We start from the raw sequence: 18,123 nt of genomic DNA on the forward strand, positions 1-18,123 counted from the left end.
CAGAGCATAAGCTAGATAGGATGTCTCTCCACTGTATACTTGTTGTGCCTATCTGTTGTTTGGGTTTGGATTTGTCCGGTTAGGCATCTAGGGTTTTTTAGGTGGAGTAGAGTGTAACAGTTGTGGTTGAGCAAGTGGTGAAGGCAATAACGCTGGATTATTGTTGTATGGGGTCCTCCACCCCTGGAGCAGTGCACTCCACTGATGTTGTGGTGGAGCATATGGTTGAAATGATTGGCTGGCTGGCTGGGAATGATACTGAGGTGCAAAGGACCAAGGAGGAGGTGTATACTAGGAAGGATGAGCAGGGGGGACCCAAGAAGGTATGGATGTGGTTTGGTTGGGGTTGTAACATGCATGGGACGACCCTTGCATGACTTGCTGGTATGGCCTAGGCCCATGAGGTCTCCTTTGGTTTGTGTAGCAAAGTTGTTCAGTTACCACTTCAACTACTTGATATACAAATTTTAATCCAGGGAAAGAAGGGCACTTGTCTGTGGAGTGGTTTTCTTCACATACTGAGCAGATTTCAATAGAATTCAATGGACATTCATTCCTAGGGTGCCTCCTAGTGCATCTAGGATAGAAAATGGCTAAGGCTCTCTCTGCTTCCTCCTGTTTTCTCTTAATGTGCATAGTGTCCATCTGTAGGGCAAGTGTTTGCAGCATCTCACTCTTGAACTCCTCCAATATGTTTCCAATTTCACCCTTGATGGATGAATTAGAAGAGGATGGACTGACCATAGGTTGACTACCCCTAACATTTTTCCTAGCTACCCTAGAATGGTTTCTAAAGATAGTCTTGATATCTTCATAGGGTAACTAGTAGATATCCCCTCCTGCTAACAAGTTTAGGGTATCCATAAGATCTTCACTTACCCCTCTAAGCAGGACTAGCTTTAACGATGCAGGGTCAAGTGTGCACCTGTCCCTTTTGTAGCTAAGATGGAATCTTTCTATATAATCCTCTAGGGATTCATCATGCCCTAAGGTCATCCTAAAAATTTCCTCTTTAGTGTCTTTAGACCTATAGTACTCTCCATACTTGTTGTTGAAGGCTTGCTGCATCTGAGCCCAAGTTGTGATGCTATCTCTAGGTAAACCCATGAACCAGCACAAAACTGCATCCTTGAGAGTGGATGGAAATAGTTTCAACTTCTTCTCATCATTTGTGTAGTCATAGGTTGCGCATATGACATCAAACTCAAATAAGAAAGTGTCTGGATCTTCTAAGGTCAGTCCATGGAAATGAGGAAGGGTAGAGGGGATTATATTTTTCATCTTAGTATCCCCATTGGTTTCCCTGATGGGGAAGGCACCCTCAACTCTTTCCCTATTTCCTCTGTCATTTCTGTTTTCAGCCATTGGTTCAGTAGGAATGGATTCTCCTTATTCTTCTTCCCCTGTAGGTTCTTCAAATATGTCTGGTTGCTCACCTAAGGGTTCCTCCAGTTCACAACCACCAAAGAAGAGGGAATATTGGCTGTTTGAAGTAGTGGGGGTATTTGGAAAAAAATTCCCTAAGTTATCCCTATTCCTACGAGGCAAGAAAAAAAAAAATTTGTTGTGTTTTATGTTTTTTCAAACATTGAAAGTAATTGCAGACTGAATGTGTTATCACTCCTCCCGATCTCCAAGGCTGAGGAAGAGTCTAGTTGAGGTAACCACAGACCAACCTTATGACTTGGTAGCTAGCCCTACCAAGCCAAAAAGGGCCCTCTCCAAATGATCACAACTACGTGGGCTAGATAGATTAGGGTTGTAGGTTAGATATAAAGTGCAGAGAGTTGTTTGATTTGATTTTTGATTGGGGTAGTCAATGGATGAGTGAATTAGGTCAGAAAGTGAACTAGGTCAGGGCAAAAGAGAATCATAATTGCATACATCTGATGGGGCAAGGTAGGAAAGTTACTTTGACACTTTGTAGTATAGTGATGAGATGGTTTACACTGGTGAGGTGCTAAAAAGAGCATGAAAATCACAAATTCTTTTTAAACTAGAGAAATTAAACAAATTATGATGATTTTCCCAAAACAAAGCATAAAAGTTGAATTCTTCTTATCACACCTTGGAAATCAAACATATTTGAAGTGAAATAGATCATGAAAGGTACAAAACATTCATACATATGTAACTAAAGAAGAAAAAATATCAAAATACCATGCCATAGGAATCCCACCAAAATAGCTGCAACTCATCCAATATATTTCATGCCAAAGTTTGAAACACTAATACAACATCCAATAGAGTCCAACCTATGGAATGACTGAGAAATTACATAATATAGGCCTCAAACCAACTCATCCTAGCCTCAGGGGTCGAATCCATGAGAGGAGGAGTAGTTGCAACAAAAACTGAACTAATAGCTAGACTATAGGGTCGTCAAAGTGACTCATCCCTAACTTAAGAAAACTGATTCATTACAAGCCATGTGAGGCCATTTACCTAATGTATTTACCCTAGGTAACAATAAAAACATAATAATTGCATCATCCTTATCAATTACATCAGTAATACACTAATTTCTCATAGGTAAAAATAAAATTGGAGAGAAATAGTGAAAATCTGGGCTGACTGTCAAACGCGCAGCGCCAGTGTCAAACACGGAATGCCATATTTTGCTTTCCAAGGCTAGAAACATGGTTTCCCTAGATGTCTTGGTCCTTCCGAATCTAATGGTGGTGGCCATTTCTGCAAAAGGTGCCTCCGAAAAGTGTGCAACACCTAAGGCACTGCGCATTTGACCAAACTACTGATACAAAAATTGCCTTAAAAAGACAGGAAAAGAAAGATCACAAAAATTGAGCCAAGGGTCTTCAAAATTGTTCAAAAAGCTAATGTTTGAGGTGGCTCGGCATGGAGTGAAGCCTCTACAAGTATATGAAGCTTCTTCTTCTCCTCATGGTGAGTTAGGGCTTCAATTCTTGCCCTAGCAGCTTTGAGCTTTGCCCTTGCTATTTGGTTTCTTCGGCAATAATATTTTTCCATCCTTCTTTGAATGTCAGTGTTTATTTTGGCCTTGTCTAAGAGGCTTTCAAGGTGGGTGTTCACCCTCTCAAGCCAATGCTCTCAGTTCTCATTTACCATTTTGGCAAATTTCTCATTTAAGGTGAGCTCATTAGCTACTTCAGCCTCCTTTTGTTTTTCTAGCTCCAAAGCTCTCTTTAGGCCTCTAGTCCTTGGCCTTTTACTTAACACATATTCCTGTAGCTGATCACTATATTCTCCTTATGCTTCATCAAGTAAGGCTTTAGCCTTTTCAACCTTCCTCTTTTCCTTGATGAGCTGAATCTCCATGAGCTCATGTTTGGTCTCTAACTGCCTGTTTTCCTGCTCATAGTATGTAATGATATATTTTTCCCTCTACAAATTGACCTGGATTTCCCCTATGAGTGCTTATTTCTCTTTAAGGGCAATGTTTGTGCTCTCACTATCATCATTTTCACTTAGATCAACTAAGTGAAAATCTTGCTCTGTCTCATGGAGGGCCTCCTCCTGCTGCTGGATCTCTGCCTCTGTCACTTTTTCCTTACCCTTCTATACCTACTTTGTTGATGAAGAAGGCAAGGCCCCTCCCACAATCTATGGGGAAAACACTTGCCTATGCCCTCTCTGATAGGTATGTGTCAAGGTACCCAAACTAGCCCTTTTAGGCTTGTTGATCTCACCATATTCAATGTGCTCTTGCTCTCTGCCTTCATCTCTATTAAGTGACTGAATAGGCTCATGAAATGGTGATGATGGAGGTGATGGTGCGGCTAACTGATCAGATGAGGATGAATGATGTATGGACTGAGATGGAGAAATGGAGGTGGATGGATGAGATGATGAAGGGATGCTTTGAAAATTTTGAGTAGATCCATGAGTTAATATGGGATTAGCTATGAAGGTACTCCATGCAATGTTGAGTTCCTTGAGATGGTAAAGGACTCTGATCTTAATGAGGGAATGATGAAATAGGCTCTTCATTTGATATTTGTACTCCCTCTTTAGGGCAATGTAGGCCATCTTCTCAACACTCCCGAAAAGATAGTAGGGTTTATTGAGCATTTTTATCCTAGTGAAATGCATTAAGAGCTGGATATGATAAGAATGGACCCTAGAGAATCTACCTTCACATGAAAAATATTTCATAATAATCTCCATCATTGGGGCATATATGTCAAGGAGGTGTGAAAAAGGAAAATAGCCCCTTCTTTCATTTCTATACCTTGGTTTCATGTAAGGCTCATAATAATGCCTCTCCAAATCACCTTGTTTAAACCATCTTTCCCCAACATCTAGAATTCCAGTGGTAGCTGATATATTGGCAGTAGACGAAGTGAAAGTTATATCTGCTAGAGTGACCTGGTTGTCTTGGAGTTTAGAAATGAAGAGCCTAGTCAACTTAGGATGATGTTGGACTTCCTACACCTAAGAGTTCCCTGAGATCTATGGGCTCAAACCTATGTATCTGGACTACATTGTGTGGCCTCCTCTGTTCCCTGTCTTCTTCTCTATATGTTTCCTCTTCCTCACTATGTGGTCTGTATTCCTCCTCTGCCATGGTTTTTAGTATCAAAGCCTAGGGAAGTGTAAGGTAGGGGGAGTGTAGTTTTTTAGGGAATAGTAAATGGGGAAGGGTGAGTATGAAGATGATGGGTGAAGGGATATGTGTATTGGAGAGGGGTATAGGATAGTAGTATGATAGTTTGGGGATGGGAAATTTGTTTGCAATATAGGGGTTTGGAAGCCTAGGTAGTGTTGTATCACTGAGGACTTAGGGTTTTGGGACAAAGGGTTAGAGGGTATCTGGGATATAAAGATTTATGGAAAGGGAAGGAGGGTGGAGGGAAGTGTGCAAAAGGGAATGAGAGTGGAAGGTAGTTTTTGGGGGAAATATATGGCTTAGATGTAACAATTAAGCTAAATCTTAAATAAAACCTTTCAAAAACTTAGGAATTGACTTGAGGAGGGGGAAAATCACATCCCTTATCTGCTACTTACTTGCATTGAGGTTGGAAGCATTTTGGAGGAGCTGAGGAGGTGAATGGAGCATTTCTGGACAAAAGAACAATTGGAATGCAGAGTGCGCAGTGCCTCAGGAAATCGTGCAGTGCCTTAAGGGAATTTGTAGCACCTTAAGGAAATGTGTATCACCAGGTAAACGTGCAGCGCCAGACGAGAACATGCAGTGCCAGAAGGAAACGCGCAGTGCCTGCCTTGTTTCTGCTGATTTCGCCCAGAACTATGAAAAGGCTCTCTTGGGGTTTGCTCAATGAGTGCTAGGAGGCAAATGAAGGTGAGTTTGAAGCCAAGAAGTCCTTTATAGGTGAGTGAGTTTGATCTTTTGCTTTTCAAACCCACTTTCTAATGTTTCATTTGACCCCTTTTTGACCTCTTTGCTAATTTTCTTTCTGACTTTTTCTTTGCAGGTGGATGATGCTGAAGCTTTGGCAATCTTCACTTTTGACTTTTGTTTGGATGATATTGGCAATGGAGTTTGAGTAAACAGCTAAGAATAGTGACTTATTACATATGATAAACATAAAATTACATAAATAAATAAAAATTATTACAACTCTCTTTTTGAAATAAAATTACAAACTGGAATGAATTTCTTGCTTAAAATCAAATTTGGAACTTTAGCAACCATGGTTACATGCTTATAAACCCTTATTTAACTAAAAAAGTGATATTATTTTCTTCACTCTCATGGTGTTTTATTGAACCTTGGAAAACCTAGTGACCTAATGGGACCTTGAATGAATGGACTTCAGGTGGACTTGACTGACACAAAACATGATGAAATGAGCTTTTATAGTTAATGTATGCTCAACAAGACACATGAAGGTGGGCAAGAAAATTTGAATTTTTGATAGGGGATGGGGTTTTAACTTGGGCTACAATTAGTGAGTAAATCTTTACATGATGACCTAGGTGGAATGAAAAATTTCAACAAGGGACACTAATATGATATAAAAGAGGAGTTTTGATCACTGATGGCAGTATGCAAATACTGACTCTAACATCGGCCTTATTTAGGGATAGCAAATCCTTGGAGATGTCAAGAACACTGTAGACCAAGTGCCTAACCATATGGGCCAATACAGTCAAAAACTCAAACTGGAATGCATGAGTAAATGCTGATAACTCAAATAACTCAAACTGACTCAAAACTGACTTACATGACTAAGGACTGAATACTAAAAATGGCAAAAAATCAGCGAAGCTCCATGGCCTTCACTTCGAGCTCTGAACTCCAATGATCTTTGCTTCACACTTGCAGAAAATTTAAAATGTATGTACAATGAAACCAAGACAATTTAGAAAAGATAATTCTTCAGGAGCCTACCAGTAACGGGTCCTCCTAAGCATGGTTCTCCATTCTTATCATCCAACAAGAAGCATTTTGTCCTCGGAAAGATGAAATCTGATAAGGACCTTTCCATAGGTTCTTAAATTTACCATGTTTACCCTTGTCTTCATTTCTGGCATCCCAACAAAGTACCACATCTCCAATTTTAAAATCATCTTCCTTTGTTTTCCGGTCATATATCCTCTTTATCCTCTCATGAAGCTTGGAGGTGTTCTGAAATACCTCATCCCGTGTCTTCTCTAAGTGAACCATTTGATTGATCCGGTGCTGAATATCATTCTCTTCACTTCCTGCTTCTTGTAACAATTTCATGACCGAGGCTACTAATGATGAAGGAAAAATAATATCTACTCCATACACAATCTGAAAAGGAGACAGCCCAAGAGATTTCTTGCTACTCACCCGATCTGCCCACAATGCATTGATCAGCTTTTTGTGCCAATTATTTTGGTTGCCCTCCAACATTTTCTTGCTGATATTGATTAAATATTTATTGGAGGACTCTGCCAAACCATTTCCTTGCGGATAGTATGTTGTAGAATTCCCCAACTTTATGTTGTATTTGTCACAAAACTCAGTCATATTTTTGGACTTGAATGCTGCCACATTGTCTGTGATAATCTTGTTAGGACAACCAAAACGGGACAAAATATTAGTTTCTAAAAACTAAATGATAACTGAATCTGTTGCTTGCTTGGTTGGGATCACTTCGATCCACTTAGTAAAGTAGTATGTAGCTGTCAATATCCACTTGTGTTGTGCGGATGATGATGGATTGATCTCACCTATGAAATCTAGGCCCCACTGCTGAAAAGGTGCATTAACTGATATTGGTTGTAGAGGCAAAGGAAGAAGCTTTCTTTTACCTTGGAAAAATTGGCATTCATGACAACTCATCACTACCTTGTAGATATCAACAAAAAGTGTAGGCCAATAGTAACATGCTCTCAATACTTTGTTGGTTGCGGTCTTCCAATACAAATGGCCCCCACAATATCCTTTGTGGAAGTCATTTATTACTTGTTCAGACTCATATTTGGTCAAACAGTTTAGAAACACACCTCCAGGATCTTTCCAATAAAGTGCATTATCCATGATACAATATTTGGAAACCTTCAACTTCAATGACTTGCTCTTAGCCTTAGACATGCTGGGAGGGGGATTTAGATGCTGAAGCACATAAATAATATTAGAATATCATGGAGATGATAGAAAGATGTCAGATACCTGAATGAGATCCACTTCTTCTTGATTGTCAGATAACGCTACGACAAGGTTGATGTCTAGAGCATGAAGGTTTGACTCAGCCATGAGTTTGGCTAAGCCTTGACCCTTGATCGGCTTTTTAGGCTTGATCTCAAAATCATATTCTAATAATGTTGCTATCCATCTACCTCTTCTACCATCCAGGTGATTCTGCACAAGGACTTCTTCTATCGCTACATTAGGTACATAAGCAAGAGTATCCAAATGTAAAATGTAAACTCTGCAATATTTGATCGCCTTTACCAAAGCCAAGGCCTATTTCTCAATGATGTTGTACTTAAGGGCTGCATCCTTGACAGTGCAACTAAAAAATGCTATTGGCAGCTTGGGTTTATCCCTTTTTTGCATTAGTATTTTTTCCATGGTATGCTCAGAAGAAAATGAAAATATTATAAAATCATCGGTTTAATCCAGACCGATTAAAACAGGAGCAGTGGTTAAGGCAAGCTTTACTGCATGAAAGGACTTGTGGGTTTCTTCAGACCACTTCACCTCATTATACATTTTCAACATATTGGTCATTTCTCTAAGATGTTCAGCTAAATTAGGAATAAATCTGTGTAAGAAATTCATCTTACCATTGAATTCTTGGATTTCTTTCTTGCTATGAGGGAAATCAATTTGTTGAATGGCTTCTACTCATGAAAGGTCAATCTGGATGCCATCTTTTGAAATCATGTGTTCGAGAATTTTTCCTTCCTCCATAGCAAACAAACTTTTCTTTGGATTGAGAGAGATCCCAAACTTTCTACACTTCTGAAAAATGACTCTTAAATGATGAAAATGTTTGTCATCTGCATGTGAAAATACAGTTACATCATCTAAGTATATAACTAAGAAAACATCTTTTTCATCTGAAAAGGCTATGTCCATGGCACACTGAAAATTGGCCCCTGCATTTTTTAGACGAAATGGCATCTTTGCATATTTGAATATGCCCCAAGGTGTGGTGAATGTTGTCTTGTCCTGATCATCTTCATGCACTAAAACTTGATTGTAACCTGAGTAGCCATCCAAAAGTGACAGCTGGGAAGCACCCACAACTCTCTGAAGGATATGGTCCATTTTTGGAAGCAGATAATTATCTTTCAGAGATACTTTGTTCAAGTTTATTAAGTCTACACAGAGCCTAATCTCCCTAGTCTTCTTTCTCGTTGGGACTAGATTCGATATCCAATCAGAAAATATGATACGAACACTGAGGCTCACCTTGTAAAGTCTGTTAACTTCTTTCTCTATGGATGGCAACAACCTCGAGTTAATCATCCTTATCTTTTGTCTTAAGGGCTTTTGATTGGGCGTAATCGGGATGGTGTGCTGAATTATTTTCTTGTCATACTCCTTTAAATATGCATAATCCCAAGTGAAAACATCAAAAAATTCAGACAATAGATGAATTCATTTCTCTTTTATCTCGGGAGACAATGTTTTGGATAACTTGATCATTTTTGGTTTGTCTGTTGTTCCAATGTTCATGTCTTCAAAACCTTTCTCAGTAGGTACTAATGTAGGCTTCCTTGCTACATAATCTTGATCAAACAAGTCTTCCAAAGGTACAAGACCTTTTGGAATATTGTTATCTTTTAGTTGTAGTATATCAACTTGAGCTACCTCGATGACTTGATCATAGTCATCATAAACTTCATCCATAGAACAATAATTAAACTCTTCTTCACTCTAAAGAAATTTATTCACCTATTTGTCATCTCGGAATACTTGCCAATATCGAAAGTTATCAAGAACAAAAAACCGATGCTTCACATGAATCTCGAATTTTTTGTTTGAAAAGATGGGAATTTTAAAATTACTTGCAGCTGTAGCTAATGGATCCGCCATAAGATTCTAAGTCCTTGGTACAACTGAAAGTGTATACTTAGGAAACATTTTAAGAATATATAAAACCGCATTTCTATATTGTTTCATTCATGGATGGTGAGCTTTATATTCACCTTTAACTTGCTTGATCACAAGTTCTGAATCACCATTTGTGCACCTAACCTCTTCAAGATCTTTAAACCTATGATCGGCGCTTCATACTCCACCTCACTATTAGTGAAATCCAAAGCTAACTTGTATGAGCATAATATGACATGCTGAGGGAGCTCACCTTGCTGATGATGTGGACTTAGAATCCAAATGCCAATACCTACTCCGTCTTTCCCAAGAGCCCCATCAAAGTCCATGGTCCAAAGGCCATGTTCCTCTTCCAAGAGTTGTTCATCTTTTTTCTGTTTTGGGTCAATTTTCTAAAATTTCTTTTCAGATTGTTATGAAGGTTCCATTACCTTCTCTAATGGTTGTTCTGGACCTTTTTCTGCCTTGTCTAATGGATGTGCAGATGAACTTGGAAACTCTTCTTTTTCTTGATCTGAAATTGTCCTTATAGAGTTGAAAATCTCGAGTACATCTTTAATTTCTATAGCTTAACTATCTACATCATTCAGTCCACTATCATTATATAAAATAAATGACTCTAAATCTGGTGATGTTGCTTATCCACTGTTGTTACTCCTGAAAATTTTCTAAGTGTCGGATTTCGTTACTCCTGGGGTACTGTTACTCTGTCGCTGTTGTTACTCCCAGAAATTTCCTAAGTGTCGGATGTTGTTACTCCACCGATGTTGTTACTCCTGAAAATTTTCTAAGTGTGGGATGTTGTTAATCCTGGGGTGCTGTTACTCCGCCACTGTTGTTACTCCCGAAAATTTTCGAAGTGTCAGATGTTGTTACTCCTTGGGTTTTGTTACTCTGTCGCTGTTGTTACTCCTGAAAATTTTCTAAGTGTTAGATGTTGTTACTCCTTCGATGTTGTTACTCTACCGATGTTGTTACTCTCGAAAATTTTCTAAGTGTTAGATGATGTTACTCCTTGGATGCTGTTACTCCACCGATGGTGTTACTCCCAAAAATTTTCTAAATATCGGATGTTGTTACTCCTTGGATGATGTTACTACTTGGGTGATGTTACTCCACTGCTGTTGTTACTCCCAAAAATTTTCTAAATTTTGGATGTTGTTACTCCTTGGATGCTGTTACTCCGCCGATGTTGTTACTCCCGAAAATTTTCTAAGTATTAGATGTTGTTACTCCTTGGGTACTATTACTCTGCCTGTTGTTACTCCTGAAAATTTTCTAAGTGTCGGATGTTGTTACTCCTTGGATGTTATTACTCAATCAATGTTGCGACTCCGTGGTGAAATTTTTTCTAAGTACCTGATGCTATTACTTCTTCGATGTTGTTACTCCTCCGATGTTGTTACTCCTCCGATGTTGCTACTCCATGGTGAATTTTTTTTTCTAAGTACCCGATGCTGTTACTCCTTCGGTGTTGTTTCTCCTCCGATGTTGTTACTCCTTTGATGTTGTTACTCCTCTGGTGCTGCTACTCCATGCTGAATTTTTTTCTAAGAACCTGGTGTTGTTACTCCACCCATGTTGATACTCCACCAAGGTAAGTCTCTAGGTACATCCCCAATTGACTCCGTGTATTTGATTCACGTTTCACTTATGACATGACCAACCATGACTGAGGACAATCATACCTCAGTTTGGGGGAGAGGGGGAGGTGTTGCATTTAATAGAAAATGTATCATAATGATGTCATGTCATCATTGTTATTAAAATCTTGCGTCAACTCGTACATCTCACGATTATTACTACTATAATCCATAACAATCTGTAACCCTCACTTATCCACACACATTGGAACTTGAATCATGCATGACGACATTAACTTGGTGAATGGGAAATACTTTTAAGTGTCTAGGTCCTCTTTGACATAATGATTGGGTAGCCAATTTATCTTTGTTTATCTATAAACATAATATTATATTTAAGGAATAATTATGCAAAGATGATTTCATCATGCCAACTTTCAACTTTCCTAATTTGTCGAGTCCCTAATCTTGTAAAATTTATGATGATGACCACAAAATTGTACTTAAATTTTTCCGTCACCATCTAATGAACTATTCCTCAAACCAAATATTAACAAAGCAGAATATATTTATCAACAATCATTTGAAGGTTATTAGTTTTTGAGAAGAAAAATTACCCAAGTTGAAAATAGTTACTACAAAACGTTTTATGCCATCCCTAGCTCTTAAGGAGCTGGCCTGCCACCCCATCTATTAAGTAATATTTTGTTGATTAACAATAACCATAGTTTAATTTTAAACATAAATAGTCAACTAGAGGATAGGAGGTCTCATCATGAGCCGACCTACCATAATCATAGGTCCTAATAAAGTGACATTACCACTACTGGCCACCAAGCTAGGGTAATGGCCTTCGGTCATAAAATTGAAGGAAAAGAGGTCTCATCATGAGCTGACTTGTTCGATTTTGTTAGATCCTATGAATAGCATTGCTATTAACTGGTTACCAAGCCAGAACAATGATCTTCAGTAGACATCTAAGTAAATTGAAATTCTTTTGTAACTATGTACTTGCTTCTAATAGATGGGACACTGGCATCTCAATGGGTTAAAAAGGCATCCCTGTTGAGGCTATGGACGCCTGCTGGCAAAAGTGGCCATGCCTATGGTATAGAACTTAATTCAATACTATTATCTACTTGTTTACCTTGTTTTCTCAAAACTAACTACTAATAAAGCTCACAGTTTCATATATAAGGTTTTCTAGAACTCATGGTTCATGGGGTAATATTTAAATCAGTTCTTAGATAATGGTGGTCATGGTTTATATCTATTATTTAGTTGCAAATATTTACTTTACATGTTAGGGATGAAACTTTTAGGATATTTGATATTTGACATTTTGTATCATCTAATCTATCATTCCTTTATTCTACAAGTTTCATATCTTTAACCAAAGATAGTTTCTTTACCCAACCAATCTCTATTTAATCATAGCTTAACAACACTACTATTATTTTGGGTTAGGCTAAAGAGGCCTAACTCTGATTCTGATCCTTATGAATTACTGATTGAGGATACTCATGAGATGTGTTATAGAAATCTTGATGACAGGGAAACTAATGAGTTTGGGGGAAGGAAATCTTGCTACACTTTCTAATTACTTTCTTTCAGCTTGCATGGCTTCCACCTTCCACATCACTTTCAACATCAACTTAGCATACATTAGTTTCAATAAATATCAATCCATACATGTCATTCCACATTTTTATGGAGGTAAAACTTGAGGTAAAATAGCATAAGTTTTAATTTATTAAAATTTTAGGAGAATGTCATGAAAAAAACCATTGAGCATTATTCATTCATATTTTTCAACCACTATTTACCCTTCTTGGTTAATACAAAGGAATTGGGTTGCATGAGGACATGCATCATGTTCAATTTGGGGGAGATGTTGGGTCCCTAATGTGTCACTATTATTATCACTTCTTAACATCCATTTCATCCATTTTTACTATTCTTTTATCACATTATTTACCATAATTTATTATATAATTCCATTTCATAATTAATTATGCTTTTGTGGATAAGTAATATTTGTTCTCCTTTATTTTTAATAAATTGATGATTATTGTGAGTGATATTTCTAATAATGGTTTATAGATAAATTTGTTATAACATCACTCATGATTTTAGCCTCCAAGTTCACTTGCATATTGCAAATCTGATCTTCAATGCATAATCAAATATTCCAACTCAGAATTTCGCTGGAATAAAACATGACAGTTTTGCATTGGAAATTTCGGGAAAACAAATAATAATCTTAAATATCCGAGACATTGGTTTTGTTCAGAATGGACCAAATCAGTTTCCCAATGAGTAGTTTTCAGAAATTTAGTTTGGATTGGGAGAAAAGCAAGGTTCTTCGAATGATATATTCACAAATTTTCTGTTGTGGCCGTTTTCCAAATTGCCCCAATTTCAACAACCAAATTCAACTTGTTCCAGCTGAATCATGATGGAAAGATCTCTCAGATCTCATCTTGCTTATTGATATTTTGTAATCAATCTTGTTGTAAATTTCCCTTTGTTGTTTTTATATTTAAAAAGACACAAATTAGGGAGAAGGCATGAGGGGAGAATATCATATATTGAAGGTTTTGCTTTGAGAATGTAACATGAGACTTCTGTATTTTCATTTTTATTAATGCAATATTGATATTTTGATTATCTAGCCTTCGATCCTTTCTACCACAACCCTGATCAAGGAGTTGGGCCCGCTCTCCTAATCAGGTGTTGTTGAAGTAATGTGTGCTTAGTTTCTTTTTAATTAATGTATTTCTTCTTTTCATTGTAATGGTTTGATGTGAATGCTATGAATCGGCTTGCTGTTACAAATTAATTATTTCTGTCATTTCCATTGCTGTTACAGATTAGTTATTGCTGTCATTTCCATTTGTTGTTACAGTTTATTTATTATTTTAGATTGCATGTTTAATTAATTAATTGAATTCCTGATCAATTGTTGGATTATGAATTTGCCCCAGCATACACAATGCATGATATCCTTGCAATAATAAATGACCTCGGATTGACATATTAATGTGGTAAAGGGTTGAATCATAACATTCACACTCGAACATCAACACAACATTTATAGGATGATTATTGGGCTTCTCCTTGCTAGTTATCATGAACTTCATTTTGGTTTCTCGGTACAACTTTCTCAATTGCCCGAAAACCGGGATGGTAGCATAGGAGAAGTCTAACTACAGTGTGCCTCTTAATTTTTCTCCCGAGGATCTCGACAATAACATGCCAAACTATGGTGGTATATCAGCTACCACCACATCCATTAAAACATTCTTTGCAGGTATTTGATCCAAGGATACTACCAAATATTTGATTAGACCAAGACAACAGACCTTATTAGAATCAAAAGAATACAAGTCATGGTACTCACGAGTTATATCTAGACCCAACCTTTCCATGATGGATTTTGGAATTAAATTATGAGAGGCTACAGAATCAAGCATGGAGTTGTGAAGAATGAATTGGTGGATTCTTAAAGTGAGATAAAATGGAGGAACATCACTATCTCTTAACTGACCATCTATGACTGGACCAAAAATCAATTTAGGCTGGTCATCTTCAATATTAACAATGTTAGTCATAGGATCAACTTTGAACATTTTAATTATATCAAACTTGTAATGGCTATTTTTGTCTAGTTCAGTAAGAGGGATTGACACTTTCAACTTTGAAATTTCAGTTTCTAGATTGAAAGAACTAGATTTATCTACCTCTCTTTGGACATTGTCTCTCTTCTCGGGCAGATCTCTTGGTATCTAATCCTTCTTTTGATTGTCATGATCCTTGTTTGGACTGCTTGTAGATGGTTGTTTTTCTCTACCTTGATCGATTGCTACCAACTCTTTACCTTTGCTTTGATTACCTTGAGGATTTGATTTCTACTAGGTATCTTTTTGTTGTGATGTCCTTTTCTGAATAAGAGTGATTGGGACATCTCTATTCCTCAAATAATATTGCTTCTGCTGAGAACTGAGTGCGTTCAAATATCCTCTTTGATAATCATTAGTTTGGGTCTCTAATTCATTGTCACTTACGAGTATGTATTCCTCATCTTTAGGATCCTCCAGCTTCTCGACATACTTCTCATTTTCAGTTAAGAAAATGGGATGCTAATCTTCCCTAAAGAAGTGATTCTCCTCAACAATCGGATCTATTTAATCATCAATTTCTCCTTGAGCATAATTCTGCTGCAAGGGTGTCTGAATTGGCTACTAATATGTCGATGCTTCAGAAGATTTATACTCTCTTTGTTTTATTTTGTACTGTGGTTGCTGCTAATTTCTATCCTAATTTATCATCTGGTCTGCCATTCTCTCCATAGTTTTGATCAGTGCATCTAGCTTAAGATTGGTGGATGAAGAAGGTTCTTCTTTGATGGTTACTCTCTTTTCGAGTTTCTCATGTTTCAATTGAGACCTTTTAATCATCAAGTTTGCTTCCACACTTATCACATTGTTCTACATGTCTTCCAAAGTTGTGGGATCTCTTTCCCTCAACTGATAAGCCATCTTCGAATCAAAATCAATAATGAAGTACCAAATCAGGTTGAGGTTTCATGTTATCCGAAATGGAATTGTAGATATGATTGAACCTTATAGTGAATTCCTGAACCGTCTCATTAGGATTCCTTTTCAATGTGTTGTATTCTGCTAAGATCTGAAATGGATTCTTCTTTTCCTACCACCTAGCTAAGAACAACCCATTTAACCTCTGATGAGTATCAATGGAGTGAGCTTCCAAACCACGGAACCATTTTTTGACATCTCCAGAAAAACTTTGAGCCATTAATCTCATTTTAGCATCATCTTCATCGACTTCCTCCAAGTCAATGAAATCAGACATCTTATCAATATGTTGTTGCGCTGTGACTCTTGGGCTGTCATCAAATGGTGGAAGTCTCTGGCCATAGGCCTGAGGTAAAGCTGCCAACTGACCAGGTAATACTAAGGGTGCAATCCTCACCATAACTCCTAGAGAATGGGGAATGGGAACTGCAATGGGTTTTATTGGTTGAGATGAAGATAGAGGAGGCGATGTGGATGTTTTCAGAGGTGTAGTAGAGGATATGGCAGAAGATAATATTTCAAGTTGATACTGAATATAGGCCTTTTCAGCAGTGATTTGTAATTGATCATCTAGCCTTTGAAGTTTCTCAAACTTAGACCAAACCTCGTGCTCGAGTTTTGAAGACTGAGAAGCAGTAGAAGGTTGGTTAAACAAAGACTTTGAGGTAGGAAAGTATGAGTCAAACTTTATGGGATTGAAAACTTGTTCTCTAAGACAAGGCTTGGATTTTGAACGAAATAGGGATAGCTCAAATTTAATGTCGAAAGGCATATCCTCAATACTATGTATTTGATCTGGCAAGGAAGTGGTCCTTTCCAATTTTGTGTTTTCAATCTCAAATAAAGGGAATTTAGACTTTCTTAACAATATTTTAGGATTATCAACCGGAGAAGGAGGATTTGGGTCAGGGTTTGACCTGGTATATCTTTTCGGATCCAGTATCTTAATAGAGTCACAAACTATATGAGGCAAAAGACCTAAGACTTTGAGTTGAACAGAGATATTTTCAAAGGATAGTCTTCAATAGCGAAATCTAAAATTGGTAATGATTAAGAGCTTACCAATTGAATGAAGTCTGATCAAACTTGTGATTTGTAACCTTCTTTGCTTTTTGAACAAACTCTGATTGTCTTCAATTGAATCAACTGGATCAAGATGCAGAATTGTCTCGTTTGTCTCCTCGAGGCTAGCTCTACAATCTTTACACTGAAATCACTGAATCATCATTTATGAAGCTTAGTCCCATCATCCATAGGACCAAACTCTAATGAAAACTAGTCGTACACCCAGGGAAAATGAACCTTTCGTTCCTTGGCATTGGTGCCAGTATGTTATCACTCCTCCAGATCTCCAAGGCTGAAGAAGAGTCTAGCTAAGGTAACCACAAACCAACCTTTTGACTTGGTAGCTATCCTTACCAAGATAGAGAGGGATCTCTCCAAAGGATCACAGCCAGGAGGGCTGGATAGATTAGGGTTTTAGGCTATATATAAAGTGCAGAGGGTTGTTTGATTTGATTTTTGATTGGGGTAGTCATTGGATGAGTGAAGCATGTCAGAGAGTGAACTAGGTCAGGGCAAAAGAGAATCATAATTGCAGACATCTGATGGGGCAAGGTAGGCAAGTTACTTTAACACTTTGTAGTATATTTATGAGATGGTTTAGATTGGTGAGGTGCTAAAAAGAGCATGAAAATCATGAATTCTTTTTAAACTAAAGAAATTAAACAAATTATGATGATTTTCCCAAAACAGAGCATACAAGATGAATTATGCTGATCACACCTTGAAAATCAAACATATTTGAAGTGAAATGGATCATGAAAGGTACAAAACATTCATACATATGTAACCAAAGAAGAAACAATATCAAAATACCATGCCATAAGAATCCCACCAAAATAGCTGCAACTCATCCAATATATTTCATGCCAAAGTCTAAAACACTAATACAACATCCAATAGAGTCCAACCTGTAGAATGACAAAGAAAATACATAATATAACCCTCAAACCAACTCATCCTAGCCTCAAGGATCTAATCCATGAGAGGAGGAGCATTTTCAACAAAAACTGAACTGATAGCAGCTAGAGTATAGGGTGGTCAAAGTGACTCATCCCTAACTTATTAAAACTGATTCATTACAAGCCATGTGAGGCCATTTACCTAATGTATTTACCCTAGGTAATAGTAAATTACGTCATGCTTATCAATTACATCAATAAAACACTAATTTCCCATAGGTAAAAATCAAAATGGAGAGAAATAGTGAAAATCTAGGCTAACTGTCAAACGCGCAGCACTATCTTCAAGCTGACTTTTACCTACCTTCCTAATGTCCAAATCTAGCCCAGGATAGCTCATTGGAAATAGTATCGTGTCTAGTTTCCAAAACTACCCTTTGTTTTCAAAATGGGCTTGATTTTCCCCTCCAAAGTTCCATTCTCCCAATACTACTCAAATG

Source organism: Pinus tabuliformis, chromosome 5_2 (genome assembly GCF_031772625.1).
Source record: "Pinus tabuliformis cultivar Carrire ecotype Pingquan chromosome 5_2, CPIR1, whole genome shotgun sequence".
Lineage (NCBI taxonomy): Eukaryota > Viridiplantae > Streptophyta > Pinopsida > Pinales > Pinaceae > Pinus > Pinus tabuliformis.